The following is a 14,700-nucleotide window of genomic DNA, read 5'->3' as shown; positions in this document are numbered from 1 at the left end:
CCGCCGGAGTTAAGGGAATCTCTTTCTGCCTCGTAACCCCCGATGAGTTTGCCCTTGATGAGTTTCCTCGGTGGCTGTTGAAATCCGAGTAAGCTGCTGGTGTCCGTGATGTTCGGAAGTGCTTCCTCGCAGTAACTAAGTCGGTGAAGAATCAAACAAACATCTGATTTTCTTTGGGGGTGTGGTGTGTGTCGAGTCTGCCTTCAGGTAACTTGTTAATTTCTGCCTCCGGTGCTATGCAAATCACGGTGCTCATCTTTCCTATACTACTTGTCACTTAAGAGTTCTGCTAAATCATGGCTGCATCTCCTTGTAGGCTAAAGATCTTTATTTCATGGGTTGTAGCCTACACTTCTCTTTTTATGCTGATCACCAGTTTCTAGATCTTTTCCAGTTAGCTATTCTGCTTCTGGCTACATTTTTGTCAGAGTATGACATGCAAACATCCCATGGATGTATACATTGGTGTAAGAATGTTTCAGTTTAGTTGTTTCAACTTCCTGATAATGCTTTGGAATCCCTTCAACTCAGTGCTTACTAGAAGTAAGACATTCAGTGCATTTATTTATTTATTTATTTATTTGTATTTAGTATAATTCAAGGGCTGTTTTTCTGTGTTTTGATAGCTCAAAATTTATCCTACTGAAGGGATAAATTTGTTCTGGATTTTTGGTTTGTTTTTTTAATTAGTAAAAGAAATGACAATAGATGGAAATTAATAGCTGCCCTATTCACTGTTTTTATTCCCCACATCATTAAAAAATCCAAAGAACTGAAAAGAACCCTTGTCATATAGAAATGTTACGACACTGATGTTGTCTCATTAGAGTGGAGATAAGCAGATGGACTCTGGCACTTGGCTGTGGAACTATTATAGCTGCCATCCCAGACCCAGTAAAATGAATTTGTGCTGGATTTAAGCACTTTGAGGTCGATATTTCTACATGACTCACTTTGGCAAGTGAGTATTGCCAGAGTCAGGGGCAGCTGGGTTGTGCTTGATGGTGTAACTTCAGTGGCTGTGCTGCTGATGGAAGGCTTGCTGCATCCCACAGCCTGTTAAGGGACTAAGAGGTTTTTGTGGGAGCTTGGTGAGAGGGATCTTATTCCTGCTCCAACTGGGATCCAGGGTGTTGAGGAAAAAGAGGAAGTGCTGCTGTTAGCCAGACCTCCTCATCACCTTCCCTTATCAGCCTTGGAGCATGGGACCCTCTGCCCCTTTGCAGGCACTCCTGGTTTCCTGGCATTTTTTAGGCAAGAGTGGGGAAAACCTGTTTTGGCCTCCTTCCCTTTTCTCCAGAGGGAAGGTCTGTGTAGCTAGCAGGCACTGGCAGTAGGGTGAGCTGAGGTGCTGCAGCACGAGGAGCGTTTTGGGGTGTGTGTGGGGTGGTGTTGGGTTACAGCACCACGCAGAACTGCTGCTCATTGACTTCAGTTTCCTGTACACACAGAGCTGCAATTCAGAAGTGCCAGTGGTTCTAAAGGTTACTGTTTCCACTGGGCGGCTTAAACCTTTTAGGCAAAAACCTTAATTCTAAGAGCAGGGAAACAAAAAAACTGTGTAATTTTTAAACAGCTTTTGCAAGTTTGTGGGTTTAGTCTCAGAAAAAAACCTGAAAATGATGATACTTTCCTTGCCTCACCTCCTGTACTTGACCTGCACGTTTGATATCTCCTTTTGGTTTTATTTTTTTTTTTTTTTTTTTTTTTTTTTCCTGGGCATGCTTTGTGGCACAAAGGAGTCGGGGCAGAAGTTGCTGCTACTAAAGTGCTATTCAATTGTGAGCTGAAAGAAACAGACATGAAACTTTAAAGGAAAAACCAAAAAACTCTCATATTTAACATATGTGAATCAATAGGTGTTAGTTTCTCTTTAATGAAGAGAACTTAAATTTTCAGAATATTGAAAGAATGACTATACTGATCAGCTGGGAGATTTACTGTATAGTTTATGCTGATGTATAGAAAAATCATAATGGTGAAAAATCATCAAAAACACGTGGAAGAGCTCCATCTCCATTATTCCATTATGATGCTTTGTTATCCTGGAGACAAAAACCTGTAACTGACAGAATGGAGTCAGGTTTCTGGACCAATCCAGCCTCATCTGTCACACTGTGACAGCTGGAGCTGTTTTGGCTGGTGCTGGGGGCAGAAGTGCTGTAATGACACAGAAGGTGTCACCTTACTCATCCTACTTTTTAATTTGTGTAAGGTTATTGTTTCTTGTTGCTTTCACAAACTCTAGAAATTGATAATTTCGTTGTCCAATTTAGTTAATTGATAATTGTTGTTCATATCCAGTCTCTGCATCATGAGTTTTTAACAGCAGTCCATTCCCGCATATTCCAGTTGATGCTGGGATGAATATTTTGATAAAATGATCTGTGAGAAATTTCCTTATTACATAGAACTTCTTTCCAGCCTTCTCTGGTATTTTGTCTAGCATAATCACTCCCAGTCTCATCAATCATGAATTCCAGAGTTTCAGCTGTCATTTTACAGGGATCTCTACCTAAAGGCATGATTCGCTATTTAAAATTGATCAGTGCAATTCAGATCAATGTCAGCGTAAGGAAGATCTAGAGAAGCCATAATTGGAAAGCTCTGAAGCTGCTTGTGAAAACAGTTCTTTGAAGGAAAGGCAAAGAAGGGTTGTTTACAATTTATAAATAGTTTTCTTGTTTGAAAAAGTAGGTCTTCTAGGATGCATCAAAGATTGGTTTCTCATCCCTGCATTGTATGTGCTTACGCTGCTAAAGTAAGGCAAGGCTATTGATCTTGCAGCACACACCACTCTGCAATCGACCCTTGGGATTAGTGCAGCTGAACGATACAAGCCCGAGCTCACAGTTGTTGTGTGTTAACTACTTAGGTAGGTAATCCTCCCTGGTATGCAAGTGCGTTGCTTAATGCTTTGACCCTCTGACTTGGTTTGAATAAGCTCATGCTCTGTGTCCCTAATGACCTTTTGCAGTCAATGTAGTCTTGTCCTGAGGTCTCCATCAGAACCTGGGCACTGGGGGCTTTCCCTCTCTCAAGTCTTGGATTTATTCAAAATCCTTTCGTGCAAAGGCTTTTTTTCTTAAATGTTAAGAAATACTGTCTTTCCTGTGGATGGGAAACTTTTGAAGGACTGATTGTATGCCCAGACTCGGTTTGGTTTGTATTTTTTTTGAAAGCTACAAGATCTTTCCAGAATCTCTTAAGCTTGTAATTCTGTACTTGAAACAGAATAAACAGAATTATATCAGAAGGAGAACACAGTATCATTGCTCTAATTTAGACTTAAATCTTCCCTTATAGAAGGAAAGCAGATTGGTTCAAAATGCCATGCTGCATTAGTAGTATTACAGTTTGTAACTGACTGAGCTTGTATATTCTCAGCTGTATTTTGTGTCAGAAACTCTTACACAAGAGTAACATTTTTAAATTAGAAGAAGGTGAGTCCTATCCAAGATGTAGTCAGTTCTTCATCTGGATGATTATCTGCATATCAGTACAATTAATGTATTTTGCTGGTGGGCATAGGGGACATTAGTAGTAAAGAGTTGTGAGCTCTTGTCTGGTCTCTATTACTGGAGCTCAGCATTTTTGGTAACTATCTACTAGATTATGTGAAAGATTTTATTTTTAAATGCCTTCCTTTTGTATAATATTTGTGCTTGCACCATTTGTCATCTCTAGGCTATCAGCAGAGGAAGCTATGACTGAAATGACTGATGAGATTTATTCCCTGATTTCAGGAAGGTGTGTTTCAAAGGTGTGCCTGTTACCAGTTGTGCTGTGTCATGTTTTAGCCCTGTGCCTAATTCAGACACAGGGAAGTGCTTATGTGTTCAGTTTGGTACACTTCATCAATTGTGAGCACTAAAATAAAACTAGATTCCTAGTTTATTAACAGTCTCCAAAGTACTTGTTTAAACTTTTGTTTCCTTCTGTGATACAGCAAAGCCACTCTGTGTTCCACCCTAATGACTAATACCGTCATGTGGTGTCTTTGCATAGTACTGTGTCATAATCTGACGTAGAAATATAGGAGGCACATGTAGCAGGGAAGGGACTCTTGAATAAAGTCACTATTAATCATCTGGAATAAAACTGTGATGAAAAAGGCCGGAAAAGCTTTATGCTGCACAGCCTCTGAGAAAAGAATGTGTTCTTAATCTTTTAATTAAGTATTATGTCACCACAAGCAGTTTGTTGGCAGTCTGTTTGACTTCTTGGTAGAAAACAGGTGAAGGATTATTAAGTTTCATTTTGCTTGCTGTGTTTGTAACAATATACAAAAGAACTGTTTCCAGCAAGTACCTTTATATTCCTTATTAAGAAGAGGTGGGAAAAAAAAAGTACCTGTAGTTAGAGGCTTTATTCTTGCTTGTGGGAGGGAGCCTAATACATGTTTTCTGTTTACTTACCTGGAAGTGAGTGGTTAGTAATTTAATGTCTCTTTTGCAAAGAAAACCCAAGAAAAGACAGTAAGATGTCTTGTTGCTTTTAACTAACACTGTTGAATATTTCTGAATTTGTATGCAAAGGGAAAGCTATCAAATTCAAGTGTGAATATAAAAGTAGTACTGTTATGGTCTGTAATCTCATCTATATGAAGGTCTTCAACTGGAAAGGTCTTCATAAATATACCTTAAAGAATTCACAGTTGTATTATAAGATGAAAAGTAAATGAAGGAAAGCAAAGGTGAAGAGGTTGGTTTTGGCACAAATGATGCGGTGGTCTGAGCTGCTTTTGAAGTTGGAGGGGGACTCTGGGAACTCTGTTGGCAAAATGACTGTGATGGCTGTTTTTGTGACACAGTAATGTCACCCTGTTCATACTGAGCTCCCATATTGCATACACAGTTACTGTACAGTTCTAAAAGCCTGCCTGTCTCTGGGGATGTTCTGTATGTGTTACAATACTGGAGATGAACGCTTGAAATGTAACCATGTTTAGTGCAGGGGATCTGGCTGTACTCTGGATAAATCAGTTCTACCAAGTAATGGAAAGGATTTCTCACTTTCCCTTCATGCTAGGAGAGAAACTGTGTATCCATTTTATGCTGGTGTTCACTCAAAGCAAATTTCTGCTGTAATTTGATGTTCGTGCAGGAATCTGAATATGATACTCATGTTCTGTCATTAGGCAGCACTGGATTAATTTCCTAAAGTAAGCTGGATTGAGCCAGACATATGGGTTATGAGAGGAGCAGGCTGGGACTGATTCTCAGGTGACAGTAGAAAATCTGATAGCTCAGAGGAGGAATGGTCAGCCCACAGTATTGCCACTTCTTAAAAAAAAATCATCTTACTGCTATGTCATGGTTATTATGGTGGTCCACTGAGAGAGATCTCTATGCTGTCAGCAGTCCTGTGTTCTTGCCATCCTTAATGTTTGGAGAGGAAAATCTGTGGGATGACTTCTGTGGTCATGGGGCAGCTTCATCCAGCAACCTAGTCTGGTCTAGTTCTAAAATAAAGTAAGGCTAGATTGCTGAAACTGAGTCAGATCTGTCAAAATGTCCTGAGAAAATTAAGCTAATGCATCTCTGAAGGTTTCTTTTTGCACATAAAATGAGCCATTTCTGTTTAGTTATTCATCGCTTTAAGTGTTCTGGGACTTGCATTCATTACTGTATCTGCTGAAGAACTTTGTGATGTGCAGGGTAAAAGTTTGTACTCCTAAGTGAGACAGGCTATATAGTATGTAACAAAATTACAGATTTAAATTAATTGGAAGTGGTAACTTAAAAATAGAGTTCGGACCACAACAAACTTAATATTCAAATCTGAAGTGCATCCTTGGGGCTTTTATAGTGAGATTAAAAAGACTGAATAGGAGTAATTTGGTAGGGAATAGATACTGTTCCAAACTTGAGAGACTGCGGTGAGATTCCTGGGGTAGCTGTGGGTTCACGATTTGGGAAACACAGGTTGTGTTCTGACTTTGCTGCTGTCTAAGCTGGATGACTGTGAGCAAACTGCTTCAGCTTTATGCATTATTCCTCAAACCTGCAAAGCAGGGACAGTTTGTCTGCTGGTTGAGTGCCTTGGCAGGTATTCTGGAGTCTCCTGTAGGAGCTCTGTGGTGCAGAGGGTATAAGGGAATGTCAGCAAAACTACTTTGCCCTCAGGAGAAAGAAAATGAATAAGAAGTGTGTAATTCCTGGCATTATAAATATCCTATAGGTGTATGGATTTCATCTGAAAGCAGTATCTTTCCTTGTCTTTGGTTTCTTTTCTATTTTCCATTCCACTTGAGCACTGGAAGTTCAGTATCCATATGCCCTGTTGGGAGGCTTGTAATTGTGTGGATGTGTCTGTCTGTCTCTCCTACTACCTTGCAAGTCTGTGGATTTTGCTCCATGCATTTGTGATGGAAAGTTCACTCTCTGAGTGCAGACTTTTACACTGCTTCTTAAACTTACCTGCCCAAACATTGGCAGGGTTTGCAAGTACGGTTGCAGTGCTGGGAGGGCAGACTTGTCTTACACAGAGAGAAAGCACACCCCTTCAGTTTGTTTTAGGTGAGGAAATTTAAATCTTAAAGCTCATTTTAAGTGGAAACAGTAGGAATTAAGGTAGGTGGGCAAGGAGATTATTTTATGAAGCTTGGAGATCTACCAAGAACCTTGTGTGAATGTGGCAGGGAGGGAGGAATGACACCTGTGGTACAGAAAGGCTTTCTGAAGCACTATATGAAGGTGAGTGTAGCAGCTGAAGCATCTTTGAAAAGTACATCTCAAGGACTGAGTAGTGGCTCTGCTTTCCTTGGAGGTGGAGGTTGTTGGTCTGCCTCTTTGTGTATCTTTACTGCTAGTAACCTCAGCTGCAGCAGTTGCACACACAGAGTAAACCATGCTTAACAGATGTGCAGTTTCTTTGGTTTTTCCTTGCTTCTGGCTTCCATTCCTGAATTTTTCAATCTGTAGTTGGATTACAGGCTGAATCATATTTCAATTTAAGCAGCCCCTAATAGAGGGGCATTTGCTATTTGAGAAGTAAAAAATGAAGAGATTGCAAGGAAGATGTTTGTGCTCAGGACTGAGTATGCTGCCCTCAGGTAGTGTGGGCCCATGAAGTTTTCTGATATAAAGCACAATGAGCAGTTCCTTTACTTATGATGCTCTTGTTTTGTAATAGATCTGCTATAGCTGAGGGCAATCTAAGTTTCACTTCACTATTCAGAGGCAAATTTTTATTTTTCTACGCTAGACAAGCTTGCTCAAGGCAACTTACCTTCCTGTGTTCCAAATTAATTGTTTCAGAAGTATACTCAGTGTGGGTACTGCCAGTTAGCTGAGCTGTTCAAGTGTCTGCTGCTGTTTTCATATACAGAGCATTTATTTTTTTGATAGCTGGTAATGATGCTTCTGTTGCTATGTGTTTTTAAAGGGCAGAACATTACCTTATACCAGTTCCAGCCACTCCAAAGTTTACAAGCCATTGCATGAAATAATGAAGAAATTACTCTTAATTTTAAATCAGTTTCCTGCTCTTATTGCTGTTATGCACCAGTTCCTTGTTAATTAAAACAAGTGAATTTTTTTTCATTTGAAAACATGACTTCTAGTAGTGAAATTTAATTTGGTGCTGTCTACCCATAGTATTTCCCATCCAGCTCATCTTTTTGATGCAGTCATTCAGTCCTGTTTGGACTGAGTGGGAAGTCTTGAAAGCAGGATTGACTGATACTATGCCTGGAGATGAAACAAGATTGGTTTTTAGGCATTGCTGCAATGGGACCATCTTTTCACTTGCTTGATACATTTTTTTTGAATTTCAGTTTGACTTCTTCATTTTGTTGAGTTGGTTAGGTAAGGAGTATGTCCCTGATGAGGCCTCAGCTCAGCAAACACATGACAGTAGCTGAAGTGAGTATTCATGAACAGTGATAAGGGTTTGTTTTCTTCCTGGTCTTTTAGTTTCATCCTTCAGTGCTGCAAAACCTGGCATGTGATACGTGCTTCTGTCTATGCTTGTTTTCTTGCCTCAGTCTTAATAAGATGGGTTAGATGAAGACAGATGCCTGTTGGCTAAACGGGAGTGACACATGAATTAAGGACAAAATGAGTTGGCATTGAAAGCTAAGATGGTACTAGTGATGATGTGTTGGAGAAATGCGTAAACCCCAGAAAAAGTCAAATAAGCTTGTGAGGAATGTCACACCTGTGGCACCTAGGATGCAATTCAGGTTTCTCACAACAGCACTGTCAAGGCAAAGGCAAACCAAGTCTCATGAGGCATATTTTGAAAATCAGTGAGATTTAAGATGCTATGAGCTTATATTGTCACTTCACAAATGAGTATTTGGGAGACCACACTTTTCCAGGTGTCCTATGACCAGCTCTTAGTTGCTTCAGAAGTGTGAAGTGTTTAGGACTTTTGCTTCCACATATCTCGAAGTGTATATTTGGAGAAAGATTAATTTATGGTGAATTGAGATGTTTCCTGGAAAATGGCAACACTGAAAGATGAAACTGAGAAGAGGCAAGATTGAGATTGAACATAAGGGAGAAACAAAGGTGCTGAGGAACTTAACAGGTTGCCCTGGGAAGCTGTGGATAACTCATCCCTGGAGCTGTTCCAGGACAGGTTGGATGGGGCTTTGAGCAGTCTGATTGAAGAGATACCCTTGCCTGTACAGAGTGTGTGGACAAGATGATCTTTGAATGTCTGTTCCAAATGGAAATGTTCCATGATTGAATCAAGTGAGTTTGCAGGGAATTTATATTCTTAGAATGTGCCTCTTTTAGTTGAGAGAAATAAGATGTGCCAGTGTGAAACAGGGACATCAGACGGCAGAAATAGTTCAACAGTTTTAACCGCGTGATGGGAGAGGTCCTTTCAAGAATGGGAGAAGGCTGTTGTTGGCTTGATGTGTGTTGAAACTGCTTGGGCTGAGTGTGCAGTCAGGATCTGAAACAGTGGTTCCCATGCTGAATATCAATGTTTCAGCCTGCTTGCTGCAGGACAGGCAGGGTTGTTTGGAGGTGGAATAGTTAATGTTACAGGTTATTTTTTCCCTCAGTACCATGCTGAATTTTGCTGGGAAAATGTTAAATGTGTGGTAAGAGTGGGTAGTGCATGTGACCCAAGTATAAAAGGAAAAATTGATGCATCTATAGTAGTATAACACTGTTCTCATTATTCTTGTACAGTACAAGAGGCACATATTTTGGCTGAGATCCAATACATGGAATTGCAAGTGATGTTTGACCTGCTGGCAGATTTTATTTTTCCATTTAAAAACTTTGTCCAACTGCATTTCTTGATAGATTTTTGTCTACTTCGTTAGATCAATTCCATAAGTGTTAATATTTCACCAAATTTATAACCAAAACCATAATTATCAACAAATGTTAAAATTTCTCTTCTGAGCTTTTACAGGGAGAAAATGACAACCTTACGGCTTTCTTTGGAATGGACTTTTTACATAGCAATTTAATTGTTGCAATGAATTGTTTAAATGAATTAAGTTATGGTTAATAAATAAATATTGAACATTAATGAATATGAATTGCCTTATGTACCAAAATAGTTTGAGGTTTTGTGTTGGTATTGATATTTGAGTTTTTGAGTAGGTCCTGGTATGGTCAACAGAGTTGAATTTATTTCTAAGTAATACCAGATCAGCTACCTGTTACCTCCGTTGGTTAAAGAGTATAAGAACAAAAAGCTTGAAACTGCAGAGATTGTTATTTTTGAATTAAAAATAGTATATGTTGTGATTAATGGATTAAAAGCTGTTTTACTCTGTTGTGCATTTTGAGAGTGTCTGTCTAGCTCTCATTCATAAGTGGGACAAGTCTGAAATATTAATAATACTCAAGTACTTCAGAATCAGCTTGTTACATATTGAAGTACCGCTGCAACAAATAGAGCAGCATTTTAATTAGTTTATGATATTCTGGGTTGCAGGCGTACATTCTAAATGTACAGGATATTCCATGCTTTTCCATTCATCGTTACCAAAAGAACAGTAAGTGGGCTATTTTGTTGTTGAAACTAGCAATCAGCAGTTTCCCTCAAGAAGGGTTGTATTGAAATACTAGCTTTCTTCTAAAGTGCTGTGATTAATGAGGAAAGTTAATGCACATTCCTGGCTCTGGCTAGTGCTAAGATGGCTTAGAAAAAATTGACTCTTTTGTAGTAGTATGAAATCTTATGGTAATTAAGCTGAAGTAGCTACATTTGTTGATAGTTACCAGATGCTTACCATCTGACAGTTTCAAACTCTCAAAACTGGTAGGTATTTGCTACCCAAACTTTAGATATAGGAAAATAGCACTTAAAAACAGTTGCTCTGCTTATCAAATCTCGGACTTGTTCCATTACTGCATTGAGATTATTGCAGCCCTCATTGCTGGTATGAGTCCTGGGTCATCTTTTTCATTTTTTTCCTAGAATGTAGGAATTGCATAGCACATTTATATTTTTATCTCTTGAATTTCTGTCTTGCTTCTTTTGTGCCTCAAGGAGGGGAAGTTAGTCCTCTATTTCTAGTTTACCATTCTTTTTCTTGGTGATATTGTAATTTGTAGATTAGTGAAGCTGACTTTGAAGTAAAAAAAAAAGAAAACAACACATATATTTTCTCTCAGCTTTTTTTGTTTACATGATCTTTAAATAATTTGGGTAAAAATCACTAAACTGCCTTCTGAAGTCCACATCTACTCTTGGATGAGCAGAACCTGTGCTACTGCCCAATTCTCTGGAGTCTGGAAATCAGTCCAGCCTTAGACGTTTATTACAGATGGTTTTCTCTTGTGACAGGATTGAGTTTTCTGGAAAGTCCTTTTTAAAAAGGTTACCCATTTGCTGCCACAGTTAAATATGATAGGTGCATTTATAATAGGTGCGTTTTCCCTGCTGTTGTTTGGCATGTCAGTGTCTGGCCAAAGGAAAAGCTTACCTTGATCTGCTTTGACCTTGGGGCTTGCCTTAATTACTTTTCTGTTTCTTTGTACTGTTGCTGGTGAAACTTGTATTTCTAGAGGTTTGTGTGGTGTATAAACTTCAACTGTTTTGGGAACCTGTATGGCTGATAAGTCACAAAGTGACTAAAAAACTGGTATATTAGTGTGCTTCATTTGCACAGCCATTGTAGGGTTGTCCCTGATTTCTGGGTGAAGTGTATGGCAAATTACCTTATGTTTCAAACACATAGTCAGGATCTTACAAGAATAGAGCTGTCTGTTACCAGTTATGAACCTTAAATCCTTAACCAGCCAACCAGTATGTGCTTGTAACAAGTCTAGTGTCTTTAATGAACAAAGCGGGACATGATATGAGGTAGCTGGAACTGCAGGTGTCTGATGTCAGTGTCATGAATCCATATGGAATGACAGAGAGATGCCATGCCTCTCTGAGAGCGTGTGGGAGCTCCCAGCAGAGAGGTCCTGGAGCAAAAGGCTGATTACCCACTGTGTCACGTTAAGCAGTGGCACAATTTGAAGAATCAATGTCTCCTGATGTTTATCACTGCTAGGAAGATGCAATCGAACATCCCCATGGAAGACTCCATAATGGATGTTGTGACCATCACTAGTGTTGTCTTATAATCCAGTACTGTGATCTGCACAGTCCTGTTTGTCAGGGTCTTTTCTCCCTTTCCTTCCTACTCATGTATTTGAAAAACGAAAAATTCTTTAGAAAGTGCCATTTTATTTGTTCCTGTCCCTCTGCCCCTCAATCATTGCACTAGTTAATAACAAACTGCATTAGTTTGTTGTAGGCTGCTCTTCAGATTTAGGTCTCTCATCACAGCTGCTTGGACTGTTGATCCATGGCATATGTATGCAGCAGGGACACCTCACACTTTCCTCCCTCAAACCCCTTTTTGTCTGTGTGAACCCTACTCTGAATGGTTAAATGTAGGATGATGGTCACTTGTATTTGTATCCCATTCGTTTTAACTGGTGTCCCTTGAAAGTTGGATAGCAACTTTGAGTGTTGTCTTCAAGGAGGGTTTGGTTTGTTTATGTCCATCTTAAAATTGACCAAGAAATTTAATTTTCTTTATCTTCTGGATTAAGTGCTACCACATCTCCTGTGGTAGCACTTAAGAGAAATTACTGTAGATCAAGTTAGAAGGAACCTTTCTGTTAAGACTAGTGAAAGAGATGGTTTTTCTTCTCTCTTTTTGTGGGTTTTTGGTTTGGGGGTCTTGGGGTTTTTTTTTGGCTTTAGTTTTTCGTTTGTTTTTTATTGTTGTTTTGCTTGATTCGGGTTATTTTTTTGGTGGGGGAGCTGGGGGGGAGTGTTTTGGCCATGTTGCGCTACATCATATGTAGTTTTACATCTTTATCCAGAGAGCTGTTACCAGTGGTTTAACATCATTGTCCTTTTTTGCAAGGGGAGTACCTCCATGTGCTCTTGTATGCAGAACTCTTAGAGGAACAAAGCAGAGGTGATTGCTGCAGGTGATGCCATCTCTTTGGATACTGCAGTAAAAGCATGGAATCTGTTTTGTACTGAAGTGAACTTACCAGCTTTTTGCTGAGAGAGGTCATAAGAGATCTGAGCTGTGTAGCAGTGGTTGAACACTTACATAGACAGGAAGCTTTGATGAGAACTTTTGTTTTGTCTTAGCAACACGCAGTGTTGACTTCTGTTTTTGCTATATATACAGAAGCCTGATGTTGGTTATAGGCCTTCACTTGCAGTGAAACAAGTAGGTACAGTGAAAACTGAACACAAGGTCTAAATTTTGAACACCTGTGATCATTAGAAATCAGTCTCTTGAAACAAAGTGATTTTTGCTTTTTTCTTTACTGTAAAACCAGTAGTTCATTAAACTAACGTAGGCAGGAAATTTCTTTTTACATTTTCAGCCTTATGTGTTTGTAGTTTTCAGACTGAATCCTGTATTCTTTGTACTGTATAGGCTACCAATGTGTATTGGCAGGTGAAATGGAAATTGCAAGATCAGGTCTCTTTCTCTGAAAATCATAGATGTGCTGATTTGATTATGGTTGATAACTTGAAGCATTTTCAAGTTTTCTATCACCCATAAGTTATTCATTTTTCATTTATCAAATTTTAGTGGAAATGACTTCAGAGAATACACATGGCCTGGAATGTAGGCATGTTTGCACCCTATACTCAGAAATATAGCAGCAGGAGTCCACTTCTTATTGCCAAATAATTAAATTGGTTTGTTATCATGAATAAAGTAATTGCAGGTATTATTAGTGGTAGGATACTTCCAACTTGTCTAGTCAGAACTCCTTCAGAAGAAAAGGAATGAAGAAACATTGAAATAATAGCAATAAACCACCCCAACTTCCCAGAAGCTTTTAGTGAGTTGCTCTTTGTATCTCTTCTGTTGATGAGACTCTCCCTTTGGCATTGCCTCTTGCACCAAGTCATACTTTTCTGTGTTCTCCTTGTCTGGCAGCACAACTAAATGCCATTCAGGTTTAAGTGATGACATACCCAGTGAATTGCTTTGGTCACCTCTGTCTCTTCAAGCCATTCCAGTTCATCACCTCTGTGTGCCAGTTGTTGCTGTCATTGGTTTTGCCTTGCCACTTCTGTTTCGGCATCTTTGTGTTGTTGTTTGTTGTTGTGGTTGTTTCCCTGTCCCCCCTCCCCTTCTGTCATGATCACTCTGAGGTCCTCTGCCCTCATCTTTGGCTCTTGCTCTGCTGTGTTACTCTGACTGGCTGATTTTATGAATCCTGACCTGCCGCCTCAGTGTTACTAAATAACAAATGATACAGATGGGTAGGGAAGCGTTCACATCAGGTTACTTCAGCTCCTTATAACTTTTAGGTTCTTGCAGCCCTGATCCTCTCCATGGTGAGTTGTCCAGAACCAAGAATGAGGGAGTGAAACTGTGGAGGTCTACATTTATAAAAGAGAGCTTGTAGGTGGCTGTAAGAGCACCCTGTAGTACTATGCAACTAACCGGTTCCTCTAGAGCAGGAAAGGTGGTGAAAAAGTTTTTTTTGTCCTCTATCAGTTTACAATGTGTAGTAACGTATCAGGCCAAATCTGTGCCACCATGTGCTGTTGTGGCAGTGCCTTTCAGCATCTTGTTCTGGAGTCTGGAGACCAAAGGAAACCGTGGTACAGCTGCACTTATCCATCATCTGATGTGGAATAAAGCTTTGGAAGCAGTCCAAATTCAAATTAAATTTCAAAATGAGCGGTAACAAAAATAAGCAAACTTTTACTGCACTGTGTAATTAATGTTAAGATAATGCCCAGAATCATAGTAACAAATGACTAACTGCCTAAGTGGATCCAGATACTGTTTTCCCAGCTTGGACAACAGAGCAACAGCAAGATGCTTGTAACAGTGGTCCCTGACTAGCCTGTCAAATCTGATCAGTCATAAGACACTATTTTAATTAAACCTCCTTTGAGAAGGTGCTGATGAAATGTGGCTGGCAGCCTGTTCTTGTGTTATAGTGTATAGTGCTTAACAGTTTTGTTTGCTGACAAGTGCCTTCTGAAGTAATGTTGTCTTAATAAGTGCACACTCACAGTGCATCAGCAAGACCTGTGTGATATAAACTCAAGTGCTATGTGAATCTAAAGTGACTGGCTCTTGAAATTATCAATTTCATGACTAGCTTGCTGCTGATGTGCCTTAGCTAGTTCTGTGGTTAATTAAGGTGTTGCATATGGCAGAGGAATTATTTTTCCACTGCATCTTGAAGGTAATGCAGACATTAGGTCAGCATTAGGATTTTA

General features: G+C 39.5%; 1 protein-coding gene across 2 annotated transcripts in view; it reads left to right on the top strand.

Moving 5' to 3' along the window:
• Positions 1 to 14,700, top strand: part of UBAP1 (ubiquitin associated protein 1) — a 32,227-nt gene that overhangs the window by 397 nt on the left and 17,130 nt on the right. The window lies entirely within an intron of this gene.

The sequence above is a fragment of the Camarhynchus parvulus genome, chromosome Z (assembly GCF_901933205.1).
Source record: "Camarhynchus parvulus chromosome Z, STF_HiC, whole genome shotgun sequence".
NCBI lineage: Eukaryota > Metazoa > Chordata > Aves > Passeriformes > Thraupidae > Camarhynchus > Camarhynchus parvulus.
This window is presented reverse-complemented; position numbering and strand designations above follow the sequence as displayed.